Raw genomic sequence first — 14,760 nt, 5'->3', positions numbered from 1 at the left:
ACTGCTTTACCCTCGTCACCTTTCCTGGTAACCTCTTCAAAAAATTCAATAAGATTTGTCAAACATGACCTTCCACGTACAAATCCATGTTGACTGTTCATAATCTGACCCTGTCTATCCAGATAATTATATATACCATTATATTATATTATATATAATTATATATCCTTTAAATACCTCTGGCTACCTTCTCCAACTCAATGCACACGTTTCCACTAGTGCACCTGATTGGTCCTATTCTCACACGGCATATCCTCTTGCTCTTCACATACTTGTAAAATGCCTTGTGATTTTCCTTAATCCTGCTCACCAAGGCCTTCTCATGGCCTCTTATAGCTCTGCTCATTCCATTCTTAAGTGCCTTCCTTTCAACTTTGTAATTTTCTAGAGCTCTAACAGTACCTAATTTCTTAAACCTTCTTTAAGCTTTTCTTTCCTTCTTAGCTAGATTTTCTATATCCTTTGTACATCATGGTTCTTTTACCCTACCAACCTTTCCGTGGCTCAATGAAACATACCTATGCGTGACTCCATGCAAACGTTCTCTGAACATTTGCCATAATTCTGCCGTGCATTTCCCTGAGCATCTGCTCCCAATTTATGCACCCAAGTTCCTGTCTAATAGCATCATATTTCCCTCTACCCCAATTAAATGTTTTCCCAAAGTATCTGCTCCTATCCCTCTCCAGCACTATGGTAAAGGAGATAGTGTTGTGGTCACTCCCTCCAAAATGCTCTCCCACCGAGAGATCTGACACCTAACCGGGTTCATTTCCCAATACCTGATCAAGTACAGCCTCCCCTCTAGTTAGCTTATCTACATATTGTGGCAGGAAACCTTCAACACACCTAACAAACTCCACCCCATCTAAACCTTTTGTGCTAAAGAGATGCCAGTCAATATTAGTAATGTTAAAATCTTCCATCACAACAACCCTATTATTATTGCTCTTATCCAGAATCTGCCTCTCTATCTACTCTTCAATATGTCTGTTACTATTGGGGGGGGGGGTTTATTAAAACACCCAGTAGTTACTGCCCGTTTTCCTGTTTCTGACTTCCACCCACACTGACTCAGTAGACCATTCCTCCGTGATATCCTCCTTTTCTGCAGCCATGACACTATCCCTGATTAGCAATGCCATGCCCCCACCTCTTTTGCCTCCCTCTCTGTTCTTTTTGAAACATCTGAAGCCTGGCCCACTCAGCAGCCATTCCTGCTCCTGAGACATCCAAGTCTCTGTTATGGCCACGACATCATAGTTCCACATATTGATCCATGCTCCAAGTTCATCTGCCTTGTTCATGATACTCCTTGCATTAAAATAGACACATCTCAAACCATCTGCCTATTCTTCCTCACAGACTCCCAACAAGTTGTACTCCAACCTTCCCATCCTGTGACTCTTCACTTCAGTTCCCACCCCCCTGCAAATCTAGTTTAAGCCCTGCCCAATAGCATTAGCAAAACCTCCCTGCCAAGATATTGGTCCCCCTCAGATTCAAGTGCAACCCGTCCTTTCTCTACAGGTCACGCCTGCCACAGTAAAGGTCCCAATGATCCAAAACTCTGAAACCCTGCCCCCGCTCCAATCCTACAGCCAGACATTTATCCTCCACCTCATTCTATTCCCATACTCACTGTTGCATGGCACAGGCAGCAATCCCAAGATTACCATAAGACCATAAGACCATAAGACAAAGGAGCAGAAGTCGGCCATTTGGCCCATTGTCTGCTCCACCATTTCATCATGAGCTGATCCAATCTCCCCTTGAGTCCCATTCCCCCGCCTTCTCACCATAACCTTTGATGCCCTGACTACTCAGATACCTATCAATCTCTGCCTTAAATACACCCAATGACTTAGCCTCCACTGTCGCCCATGGCAACAAATTCCATAGATTCACCACCCTCTGGCTAAAAGAATTTTTTCACATCTCTGTTCTGAATGGGTGCCCTGCATTCCTCAAGTCATGTCCTCTCGTACTAGACTCCCCCACCATGGGAAACAACTTTGCCATATCCACTCTGTCCATGCCTTTTAACATTCGTAATGTTTCTATGAGGTCCCCCCTCATTCTTCTAAACTGCAAGGAGTACAGTCCAAGAGCAGTCAAACATTTCTCATATGTTAACACTCTCATTCCCGGAATCATTCTAGTGAATCTTCTCTGAGCCCTCTCCAATGTCAGCACATCGTTTCTTAAATAAGGAGCCCAAAACTGCACACAGTATTCCAAGTGAGGTCTTACCAATGCCTTATAGAGCCTCAACATCACATCCCTGCTCCTATACTCTATTCCTCTAGAAATGAATGCCAACATTGCATTCACTTTCTTCACCACCGACTCAACCTGGAGGTTAACCTTAAGGGTATCCTGCACGAGGACTCCCAAGTCCTGTTGCATCTCAGAACTTTGAATTCTCTCCCCATTTAAGTAATAGTCTGCCTGTTTATTTCTTCTACCAAAGTGCATGACCGTACACTTTCTGACATTGTAATTCATTTGCCACTTCTTTGCCTATACCCCTAATCTATCCAAGTCTCTCTGCAGACTCTCTGTTTCCTCAGCACTACCGGCCCCTCCACCTATCTTTGTATCATCAGCAAACTTAGCCACAAAGCCATCTATTCCATAATCCAAATCGTTGATATGCAAAGTAAAAAGAAGCGGCCCCAACACGGACCCCTGTGGAACACCACTGGTAACTGGCAGCCAACCAGAATGTGATCCCTTTATTTCCACTCTCTGTTTCCTGCCAATCAACCAACGCTTTATCCACGTATGTAACTTTCCTGTAATTCCACGGGCTCTTATCTTGTTTAGCAGCCTTATGTGTGGCACCTTGTCAAAGGCCTTCTGAAAATCCAAATACACAACATCCACTGCATCTCCCTTGTCTAGCCTACTTGTAATTTCCTCAAAAAATTGCACTAGATTTGTCAGGCAGGATTTTCCTTTAAGGAAACCATGCTGAGTTCTGCCTATCTTGTCATATGCCTCCAGGTACTCCGTAACCTCATCCTTGACAATCGACTACCAACAACTTCCCAACCACCGATGTCAAGCTAACAGGTCTATAATTTCCTTTTTGCTTCCTTGCCCCCTTCTTAAATAGCGGAGTGACATTTGCAATCTTCCAGTCCTCCGGAACCAGGCCAGAATCTATCAACTTTTGAAAGATCATTGCTAATGCCTCTTCAATCTCCACTGCTACTTCCTTGAAAACACAAGGGTGCATTCCATCTGGTCCAGGAGATTTATCTACCCTTAGACTATTCAGCTTCCTGAGTACTTTCTCTGTCGTAATTGTGACTGCACATATTTCTCTTCCCTGACACCCTTGAATGTCCGGTATATTGCTGATGTCTTCCTCAGTGAAGACTGATGCAAAATACTTGTTCAGTTCCTCTGCCATCTCCTTATCTCCCATTATAATTTCTCCAGCATCATTTTCTATCGGTCCTATATCTACTCTCACCTGTCTACTGCACACAGTATTCCAAGTGAGGTCCTTATTTCACAGTGAATTCAATCACGTTGTGACCACTGCCTCCTAAAGATTCCTTCATTTCCATCTCTCTAGTCACCTCTGGTTCATTACATAATACCCAATCCAATACAGTCGATCCCCTAGTGGGCTCAACAACAAGCTGTTCTAAAAAGCCATCTCATAGACATTCTACAAATTCTCTCTCTTGAGATCCAGTGCCGACCTGATATTCCCAATCCACTCGCATGTTAAAATCCCCGACAATTATCATAACACTGCACTTCTTGCAAGCCTTTTTTATTTCCTGTTGTAATTTGTAGTTCACCACCCTTGAGGTCCTGCTTCTCAGCTTCCTTCCTAACTCCCTTTATTCTGCTTTTAGGACATCCACCCTTTTTCTGCCTATGTTATTGTTACCAATATGTATCATGACCTCTGGTGCTCACTTCCCATTTCAGGATATTGTGGAGGTGTTCAGAAATATCACGGTGGCACCTAGGAGACACACTACCATCCTTGTTTCTTTCTCGCGTCCACAGAATCACCCATCTGTTCTCCTAACTATAGAGATCTCTATTACCACTGCCATCCTTGTCCGTTCCCCAAATGTAGTCTGTAAAGCAGACTGTCCCCAAAACCTCTCCATTAACTGTCTCAGGTCTATAAAAGTGAGGCAAAGCAGTCGTGAGTATATGGACCCTGTACAAATTACAGAAGAGGAGGTGTGTGCTGTCTAGAGGCAAATTGGAGTGGATACATCCCCAGAACCTGACAAGGTATCCCTTAGACTGTGTGAAAGACTCATGTAGAAATTGCAGGGGCCCTAGCAGAGATATTTAACACATTTTTAACCACTCATGAGATTCCAGAACATTGGAATGTTGTTCCGCTGTTTAAGAAAGGCTCTAAGAATAAGCCAAGAAGTTATAGGCCAGTGAACTTGGCATCAGTAATTGGAAAGTTATTGGAAGGTATTCTTAGGGACTGGTTATGGCTTTGTGCATGGTAAGTTGTGTCTAACTGGTCTTATAGAGTTTTTAAGAATGTTACCAGAAAATTTGATGAAGTCAAGGTAGTTGATGTTGTCTACAATGAATTTAGCAAGGTATTTGACAAGATCCTGCATGGGAGGTTGATCATGAAAGTTCACTTGCTTGCCATTCAAGATGAGGTAGTAAATTAGATTAGACATGGGTTTCGTGGGAGAACCCAGACAGTGGTTATAGATGGTTGTCTCTCTGACTGGAGGTTTCTGACTGGTGGGTTCAGTGCTGAATCCATTGTTTGTCATCTACATTAAAGCTTGCAGGCAGGATCTGGACCAGCTGGAAAAACGGGCTGAAAAATGTCAGATGTAATTCAATACAGATAAGTATGAAATGTTATACTTTGGAAGGACCACCCATTGGAGCAAGTGGCAGGGCATTAACGAGTGCAGTAGAACAGAAGGATCTGGGAATACAAATCCATAATTCATTGAAATTGGCATCAAGGGAAGATAGGGTTGTAAGGAAAGCTCTTGGCACATTGGCCTTCATAAATCAATTTATTCAGTACAGAAGTTAGGATGCGATGTTGAAGGTGTATAAGATGCTGGTGAGGCTTAATTTGGAGTATTGTGAGCAGTTTTGGTCAACTAACTACAAGAAAGATGTAAATAAGATTGAAAGAGTGCAGAGAGTTATAGGGAATAGTTTAATAGAGTAGTACTCTATTCCCTAGAACACTGAAGATTGAGGGGAGATTTGATAGAGGTACACAAAGTTATGAGGGGCATAGATAGGGTAAATGCAAACAGTCTTTTTCCACACTGAGGTTGGTGTGAAAAGTACTAGAGGTCATGGGTTAAGGGTGAAAGGTAAAATATTGAGGGGGAACATGAGGGGAAGCTTTTTCACTCAGAGGGTGGTATGAGTGTGATGCAGGTTCAATTTCAACATTTAAGAGAAATTTGGATAGATACACCGAAAGGAGTGAAATGGAGGGCTATAGCCGAAGTGCAGGTTAATATGAGTATGTCAATTAATGGTTTAGCATGGACTAGATGAGCCAAAGAATCTGTTTCTGTGCTGTAGTGTTCTATGGCACTATGTCTTTCTCCACGGTAAAACACAAAATTGCCTTTGAGGATCCCAGCCATCTCCAATGGCTCCATTCAAATATGTACTTTGGTCTTTGTTCTCTCTCATTACACTGTTCCCCTTAATACAATTTACAATTATAAAACCTCTTTGGATTCTGCTTAATCATCTGTCAAAGCTTATGCTCCCTTTGTGTACTCTGATTTCCTTTTTAATTATACTACAACATCTCTAGGATTCCTCCTAGGATTCTCTTGATCCCAGCTGCCTGTACTTGCCCACTTCTTCATCCTGACTGAAGCCTTAATAGCTCTGCTTACACATCAGCCTTGTTCTTCACTCTAACAGGAATATGCAGACTTTGAATACTAGATATCTCACTTTTAACAGTTTTCCACTTTGCTTACGAACAATGTAATCCAATCCAACTTTAGGATAGAGATAAGGAGGAATTTCTTTAGCCAGAAGATGGTGGATCTGTGGAATTCATTGCCACATATGCATGTGGAGACCAAGTCATTGGGTACATTTAAAGTGGATGTTGATAGGTTCTTGATTAGTAAGGGCATCAAATGTTCAGTATCAGAACCAGGTTTAACATTACTGGCATATGCAGTGAAATTTGTCTTGTGGCAGTCATATATTGCAATGCGTATTAATAATAATAATAAAAACATAAATTACATTAAGAAATTTGTCTTGTGGCAGACATATATTGCAATGCATAATAATAAAAACATAAATTACATTAAGAAATACATATAATTAAATTAAGTTGTTCAAAAAGAGGAAAAAAAATAGTCAGGAAGTGTATATGTGTTCATTGCCCCATCAGAAATCTGATGGCAGAGGGGAAGAAGCTGTTTCTGAAGCATTGAGTGTGTGTCTTCAGGGTCCTGTACCTCCTGCTTGATGGTAGCAGTAAGAAAAGGGCAAGTCCTGGGTGATGAGGATCTTTAATGATGGATGCTGTCTTTTGAGGCATCACCTTTTGAAGGCATCCTCGATGCTGAGAAGGCTGGTGTCCATGATGGAGATAGTTGAATTGCAAATTTCTGCACTTTTTCCAATCCTATGCAGTGGTCCTTCCATACCAGATGGGAATGTAACCAGTTACAATACTCTCCATGGCATATCTGTAGAAATTTGTAAGAGTCTTTGGTGACATACCAAGTCTACTCAAACTCCAAGTGAAGCATAGCCTCTATCGTGCCTTCTTTGCATCACATGTTGGGCTCACAACAGTTCTTCAGAGACGTTGACACTTGGTGTCTACACTTTGTTTGTCGTTTCTTGTGAGGAAGACAAGGATCCACTTTCAGAGGGAGGAGGCAGGGGAATGGGATTGAGTGGGATAATAAATCAGCCACGCTTTAATTGTGCAACAGACTCGATAGGCCAAATGTCTAGTTCTGCTTTTATATCTTATAGTCTTTTATGGTCCAGCTAACTTCAAAGATTCAGGGCACATTTATTATTAAGGAATGTATAAATTATACATCTTGAGATTTGTCTGCTTACAGGCAGCCAGGAAGCAAGAAACCCTAATAACCCAATTTATAAAAAACGGAAGACCCAAAACCACCGTGCAGAGAAAGAGAGAGAAAAAAAATACAAATCATGCAAATCTCGGTCCCAGTTCATCACACCAGCAGGGCAAAAATGTACGGTAGCCATATCATTTCATAACCTCGGAGCTGCAGAGAAAGTATGAACATTCAGGGGAGAGCAAGAGAAATCAGCTTCTGCAAGTTGTGGTTTAATGGCATCAAAATTTGCCTTGATCCAATTTCAAACATTAACCAGTGGACCAGGACTCATTTCTTCACTAATTTAAAACAAGTAGAACTGTTCCACCCTGCCCTCAAATGTACTTGGTCCATCTCTGACCCTTCTCTCCCCTTGCTCAATTCCTTTGTCTCCATCTCTGATACATCTGTCTAATGATATATTTTTATATACCTACTGTTTCTCATTATCTTGACTGTACCTCTGCCCACCCTGTTGCTTGTAAAAAAAAACAGTATAACCTTTTCTTAGTTCCTACCTCCACTGCATCTGTTCTCAGGATGAGGCTTTCCATTCCAGAACTTCTAAGATGTCCTCCTCCTTCAAAGAACATGGTTTTCTTTCCACCACTAGAGATGCCCTCACCCACATCTCCTCCATTTCCCTCACATCTGTCCTTTCTGTCTCATTCTCTTGCCCACTACCGTAATAGGGAGATTCAGTTCACTTTGTCTTTACCCATTAGCCTCTATATCCAGCACATCATTGTCCATAACCTCAGCCATCTAAAATGAGACCCTACTAATAAGCACATCTTTCGCTTCCCATCCCCCACACTTTTCATAGGGATCTTTCTCTACACAACTGCCTTGTCCACTTGGATCTTCCCCATTGATCTCCCTCTGGACACTTATGAGCCAAGTATCCCTACACCTCCACCCTCATTACCATTCAGGCCCCCAAGCAGTCCTTCTAGGTGAGGTGACGCTTCACCAGCAAATCTGTCAGGGTCATCTACTGTAACCGGTACTCCCAGTTTGGCTTCCACTATGATGATGAGGCCTGATGTAGAGTGGAAGACGACTTCATTGAGCACCTTTACTCCATCTGCCACTGAAGGCATGGTTTCCCAGTGGCTACCTATTTCAATTTGACTTCCCATTGCCATTTGGACCTGTCAGTCTATGGCTTCCTTCACAGTTATGGCGAGACCACACTCAGGCTGGAGTAGTACACCCCATATTCCATCTGGGTAGCCTCTGATCTAATGGCAAAAACATCAATTTCACTAACTTTTGTAATTTCTCTCCCCACCCCTTCTCTTTTTTTTTATTCTCTATTCTGGTTCTCCTCTCACCCCTTCTATTCTCCTCACCTGTCCATCACCTCCTCCCCTTTCTTCCTTGGTTCACTGTCTTCTCCTATCTGTTTCCATCTTTGGCCTTTTACCCCTTCCTCCTATCACTTCCCAGTTTCTTACTTCATCCCACCTTCCCCCTCTCCTGGTCTCACCCATCACATGCCAATTTGTACTCCACCCCATTCCCCACCTTCTCATTCAGACTTCTGCTGCCTTCCATTCCAATCCTGATTAAGGGTCTTGACCTGAAGCATTGATTGTTCATTCCTGTCCACAGATGCGGCCTGACTTAGAGTTGTTCCACCATTTGTGTGTGTTCCTCAAGATTTCCAACATCTGCAGAATCTCTTGTCCCAAAGCACCTTTTCCAAAGAATAGGTCAACCTTTGTCCTCTTCCTCATAGGGCCTTTGATATTTTGCACAAGGGAACTTTCCTGAACACTAACACATTCTACCTTTCCTAAGCCTTAGCACCGTGTCTATTTTGGTGAAGTTAAAATACCCTACTATGATAATCCTATTATTCTTGCAACTTTCTGCAAACTCCCTGCATTTTATTCCTCTAATTCCCATTGGCTGTTAGGTGGCCTATGTTACAATCCCAACAACGTGATCATCTCCTTCTTATTTCTCAGCTCCACCCATAAAGTGTTACTAGATGATCTTCCAGTAATTACATCTCTGACTACTGCTGTGATGTTCTCTTTAATCAGAAATGCACTCCCACTCCTCTATCCTCCCCAAATCACCTGTACTCTAGAATATTCAAATGTCACTCCTGTCTTAGCAATATTTCTGTAATCCCCATCCATGCCCTGAGTCCATATGCCTTCCCTGGCAGGCTTAATCCAACTCTTTCTTTGTTCCCTGCCATGCTGCTGCTGCCTGTCTTGATGACTAACTGCATTGTCATTGAATTCTATCTCAACCTGCAGCCTTCCATTTGTCTCATTTCTGCTTTGGATTCTACTCCCTTGCAACCCAACTTAAACCCTCTATGGTAGCACCAGGAAATATCCCTGCTGGGATATTGGGGCCTCTTGAATTCAGCTGAAACCTGTCCCTCTTGTACAGATCACCTCTACTGTAGAAGGGATCCCAACTGGTCACAGATCTGAAATCCTGCCCACTGCAACAACACTTCAACCACACATTTATCTACCATACCTTCCTGTTGTTACCCTCACTAACGTGTAGCACTAGAAATAATCCAGAGATTATTACCTTTGAGGCCCTACTTTCTGTATTGTCTGAAGGACATCATTCCTTTCCCTACCCAATGCACGCAATAACTTCTGACTGTTCCTCTTCCCCACTGGAAACGCTTTGTAGTCACTGAGACAACCTGACCCTGGCACTATGGAGGAAACAAACCATCCTAATCCCTTTTGTGGCCACTGAATCTCCTGCCTAATTCTTTAATTATTAAGTTTCCTATTACTATGGTCCTATCAGCTTTTACTGCTCCAATTGAGGCTGAAAGACAGGCCTGCTGCCACAAATCAGGGTGCATAATGTCTCATCCCTCTCCCCAATCCTCTCCCAAGAGGTATCCGAATGTATTGCTTTAGGACTTGTGCTCCGTAAGATTAACCATATAACCGTATAACAATCACAGCACGGAAACAGGCCATCTCGGCCCTCCTAGTCCGTGCCGAACACTTACTCTCACCTACTCCCACCTACCCGCACTCAGCCCATAACCCTCCACTCCTTTCCTGTCCATATACCTATCCAATTTTACCCTAAGTGACACAACTTCTACAGGAAGCTCATTCCACATTAGGAGCTCATTAGGAGCAGAATCAGGCTATTTGGCCCATTGTATCTACTCAGCCATTCCATCATGGCTGATTTATTATTCTTTGTCAACTTCCTGATCATGCCTTTCCCCATAATCTTTGATACCCTTACAAATCAGGAACCTATTAACTACTGTTTTAAATATACTTAATCATTTGGCCCCACAGCCATCTCTGGTAAAGAATCCACCACACTCTGGCTAAAGAAATACTGTTCTGAAGGGATATACATTAATTCTGAGGCAGAACCTTCTGATCCTAGACTCTCCCGCTGGTGAAACATCCTTTACATGTCAACTCAATCCAGTTCTTTCAATATTCAGTAAGTTTCATTGAGAGCCCCCTCATTCTTTTGAACTCCAGTGAGTCTAGGCTCAGAGGCAGCAAACGCTCCATTTGCATTAACCCTTTCACCACAAGAATCTTTATTGTAGGCTTCCTGTAGAACCTCTCCAACACCTGCACATTGTTCCTTAGATATGGGGCACAAAATTGTTCACAATTCTCCAAATATGATCTGACCAATACCTTATAAAGCCTTAACATTGTATCTTTGCTTTTATATTCTAGTCCTCTCAGGGGTATATTTTAATGGTCTGCTTGCTCCCTCTACTTTTCCCATTTGTTTCTCAACTATCTGCTACCTGTGTCTTAGTAGGTGTTACTACCTCACTAAAACTTTTATGATGTTCTCAGCATCCCAGATAACCCCAAGTATGTCCAGCTCCAGCTCTAATTCTTTCACTCAGTTGGAATATGGCCAATAACTTATATATGGCCACACTCAAAAATGGTTGGTGCAAACATTCCCTGAATGTTTGCCTCTTAATTGCTGGCTCTGGCTCCAACATTCACTGAGCGTTTGGTGAGCCTTCTATACCTTTGTGATTAAGTGCTCAACTGGACAATAATTAAATCTTGTGACAACACCTGCACAACCACAACCACAGACCTCATATTCCAGATTCCAACCACACCCTGGGTTTAAAAAAAAAATGAGAATTTCTCACTTTGAAATAATAAACCCACACCTCTGGTTATTTAAACCTTTGCCATTAGGAAAAGTTTATTACCATCTATTCTATTTATGTCCTTTAAGATTTCACGCACCTCTATCAAGTTTCCTGCTCAGCCGTGTCTGCACCAGAGAAAACAGAAGCAGGTACCAATAACGGATGGGAAGAGTGATGAGGTTCTGCAAAGTGAGTTCAGGAAGTTAGGTGCTAAGTTAAAGGACAGAACCTCCAGAGTTGTCATCCCAGGATTGCTACCTGTGCCATGTGCAAGCGAGACCAGAAATAGGAAGATTATACAGTTTAACACGTGGCTAAAGAGTTTCAGAAAAGACAAGGAGGGAGGCAAAAAAAGTAGGGGTGTGGCACTGCTGATCAGAGATAGTGTCACGGCTGCAGAAAAGAGGGGTTTGTCTACTGAGTCTCTGTGGGTAGAAGTTAGAAACTGGAAGGGGTCAATAACTGTACTGGGTGTTTTTTATGGACCACCCAATAGTAACAGGGACATCGAGGAGCAGATAGGAAGACAGGTTCTGGATAGGTGTAACAATAACAAAGTTGTCGTGGTGGGAGATTTTAATTTCCCCAGTTATTGGAGAGGGATAGGAACAGACAAGTTAGGGAAACGTTTAATACGTGTAAGGGGAAAATATGAAACTATCAGACAGGAACTTGGAATCATAAATTGAGAATAGATGTTCTCAGTGAAACACACGGCAGAAATGTGTCAAATGTTCAGGGGATATTGCGTTGTGTTCTGCATATGTACGTTCAAATGAAACAGGGAAAGGATGGTAGAGTACAGGAACAGTTGTGTACAAAGGGACAAAGTTGGTCCTCTGGAAGATCAAAATGCTAATCTATGTGTGGAGTCAAAAGAGATGGGAGAAATCTTACATACATTTTTTGCATCTATATTTATTCAGAAGACAGACAGAGTCTATAGAAGTGAGGTAAACCAGCATCAACTTCATGGACCCTATACAGGTTACAGAGGAGGTGGTGTTTGCTATGCTGAGGCAAATCAAGGTGAAAAAATCCCCAGGGCCTGACAAGTTGTTCCCTCAGATCCTAAGAGGGCAAGTGTAGAAATTGCTGGGGCCCCGACAGAGATGGGGGTCCCTGTCACCATAGTGACAGGGAAGGTAACAGAGGCTTGGAGTATTGCCAATGTTTTTCTATTTATTAAAAAAGGCTCTAAACATAAACCAGGAAACTATAGGATGGTGAATTTGAGTTGTGAGAAAGCTAATGGAAGGTATTCTAACAGACTGGATAATTAAGCATTTGGATAGACATGGATTGATTAATGATAGTCACCATGACTTCATGCATTGTAGGTCATGTCTATTCAAATTTATAGAGTTTTACGAGGAAGTTGCCAGGCAGTGGATGTTGCATATGTGGGCATTTGACAAGGTCCCACGTGGGAGATTGGTCAAGAAGGTTTAGTCACTCAGCATTCAGGATGCAAAAGTAAATTGGATTAGACATTGGCTTTGTGGGAGAAGCCAGAGAATGGTAGTAGATGGTTGCCTCTCTGATTAGAGACCTGTGACTAGTGGAGTGCTGCAGGATTAGTGCTGGGTCCATTGTTGTTTATCATCTGTATCAGTGATATAGATGATAAAGTAGTTAACTAGATCAGCAAATTTGCAGATGATATCAAGATTGAGAGTGCATTGGATAGCAAGGAAAGCCATCCTAGCTTGCAGAGGGATTTGGATCAGCTGGAAAAATAGGCTGAAAAATGGTAGGTGGAATTTTTTGCAGACAAGTGCAAGGTGTTGCAATTTGGTAGCACCAAACTTGGTAGGTCTTACACAGTGAACAGTAGAGCACTGAGGAGTGTGGTGGAACAACAGAATCTGTGAATACATGTCCATAGTTCGTTGAAAGTGGTGTTACAGGTAGATAGGGTTATAATGAAAGCTTTTGCCACATTGGCCTTCATAAATCAAAGTATTGAATACAGGAGATGGAATATTGTTGAAGGCATTGGTGAAACCTAATTTGGGAGTCTCAGAAATGATGTTAATAAGGTTGAAAAGATATTGCTGGGTCTGAAGAACATGAGTTATAAGGAAAGATTGAATAGGTCAGCTCTTATTCCTTGGAGTACAGAAGTTTGAGAGGAGATTTGATAGAGGTATACAAAATTATAAGAGGTATAAATAGTTATATGCAAGCAAGGTTTTTTTCCACTGAGGTTCGGTGGGACTACAACCAGAAGCCATGGATTAAGTGTGACAGGTGAAAAGTTTAAGGGGAACATGAGAGGTGGTGAGAGTGATGAATGAACTGTCAGCACAAGTGAAGCATGTGAGCTCAAATTCATTGTTAAAGCAAAGTTTGTATAGGTGCGTGGATTGTAGGGATATGGAGGGACATGGTCCCAGTGCAGGTTAATGGGAGTAGGCAGTTCAAATGGTTTTGGCATGGACTAGATGGGCTGAAGGGCCTGTATCTGTGCTGTACTTTTCTATGACTCTAATTAGAAATTTGGTTTTAATATCACTGGATTATGTCATGAACTTTGTTAACCAGTCACTACAGTCACCCCTCGTAACTGAAAAGCTTGATCCCAGGCAGCATCCCGGGGAATCTCCTATGTATCTCCACTATTCCCAGGGCACCTTTTTCAGTCTATGTCTAAAAGCTGGTAGTTTTGTCTGAATTTGACAAAGAACCTTTGACAAGGTTCCGCACGGAAGGTTAGTTAGGAAGGTTCAATTGTTTCGTATTAATATTGAAGTAGTAAAATGGATTTTACTACTAGATGGAGATACCAGAGAGTATTGGTGGATAACTGTTTGTCAGGTTGGAGGCCGGTGACTAGTGGTGTGCCTCAGGGATCTGGGTCCAATGTTGTTTGTCTTATACATTAATGATCTGGATGATGGGGTGGTAAATTGCATTAGTAAGTATGCAGATGATACTAAGGTAGGTGGCGTTGTGGATAATGAAGTAGATTTTCAAAGCTTGCAGAGAGATTTAGGCCAGTTAGAGAAGTGGGCTGAACGATGGCAGACGGAGTTTAATGCTAATAAGTGTGAGGTGCTACATTTTGGTAGGAATAATCCAAATAGGACATACATTGTAAATGGTAGGGCATTGAAGAATGCAGTAGAACAGAGTGATCTAGGAATAATGGTGTATAGTTCCCTGAAGGTGGAATCTCATGTGGATAGGGTGGTGAAGAAAGCTTTTGGTGTGCTGGCCTTTATGAATCAGAGCATTGAGTATAGGAGTTGGGATGTAATGTTAAAATTGTACAAGGCATTGGTGAGGCCAAATTTGGAGTATTGAGTACAGTTCTGGTCACCGAATTATAGGAAAGATATCAACAAAATAGAGAGTACAGAGAAGATTTACTAGAATGTTACCTGGGTTTCAGCACCTAAGTTACAGGGAAAAGCTGAACAAGTTAGGTCTTAATTCTTTGGAGCGTAGAAGGTTGAGGGGAAACTTGATAGAGGTATTTAAAATAATGAGGAG

At 42.1% G+C, this 14,760-nt stretch overlaps 1 protein-coding gene across 1 annotated transcript in view; it reads left to right on the top strand.

Annotated features, from left to right (window-relative positions):
• fgd5a (FYVE, RhoGEF and PH domain containing 5a) overlaps nucleotides 1-14,760 on the top strand; it is a 250,765-nt gene that overhangs the window by 162,803 nt on the left and 73,202 nt on the right. The window lies entirely within an intron of this gene.

This window comes from Hypanus sabinus, chromosome 19 (assembly GCF_030144855.1).
Source record: "Hypanus sabinus isolate sHypSab1 chromosome 19, sHypSab1.hap1, whole genome shotgun sequence".
NCBI lineage: Eukaryota > Metazoa > Chordata > Chondrichthyes > Myliobatiformes > Dasyatidae > Hypanus > Hypanus sabinus.
The sequence above is the reverse complement of the archived record's forward strand: the minus strand, read 5'-3'. Positions and strand labels throughout refer to the sequence as shown.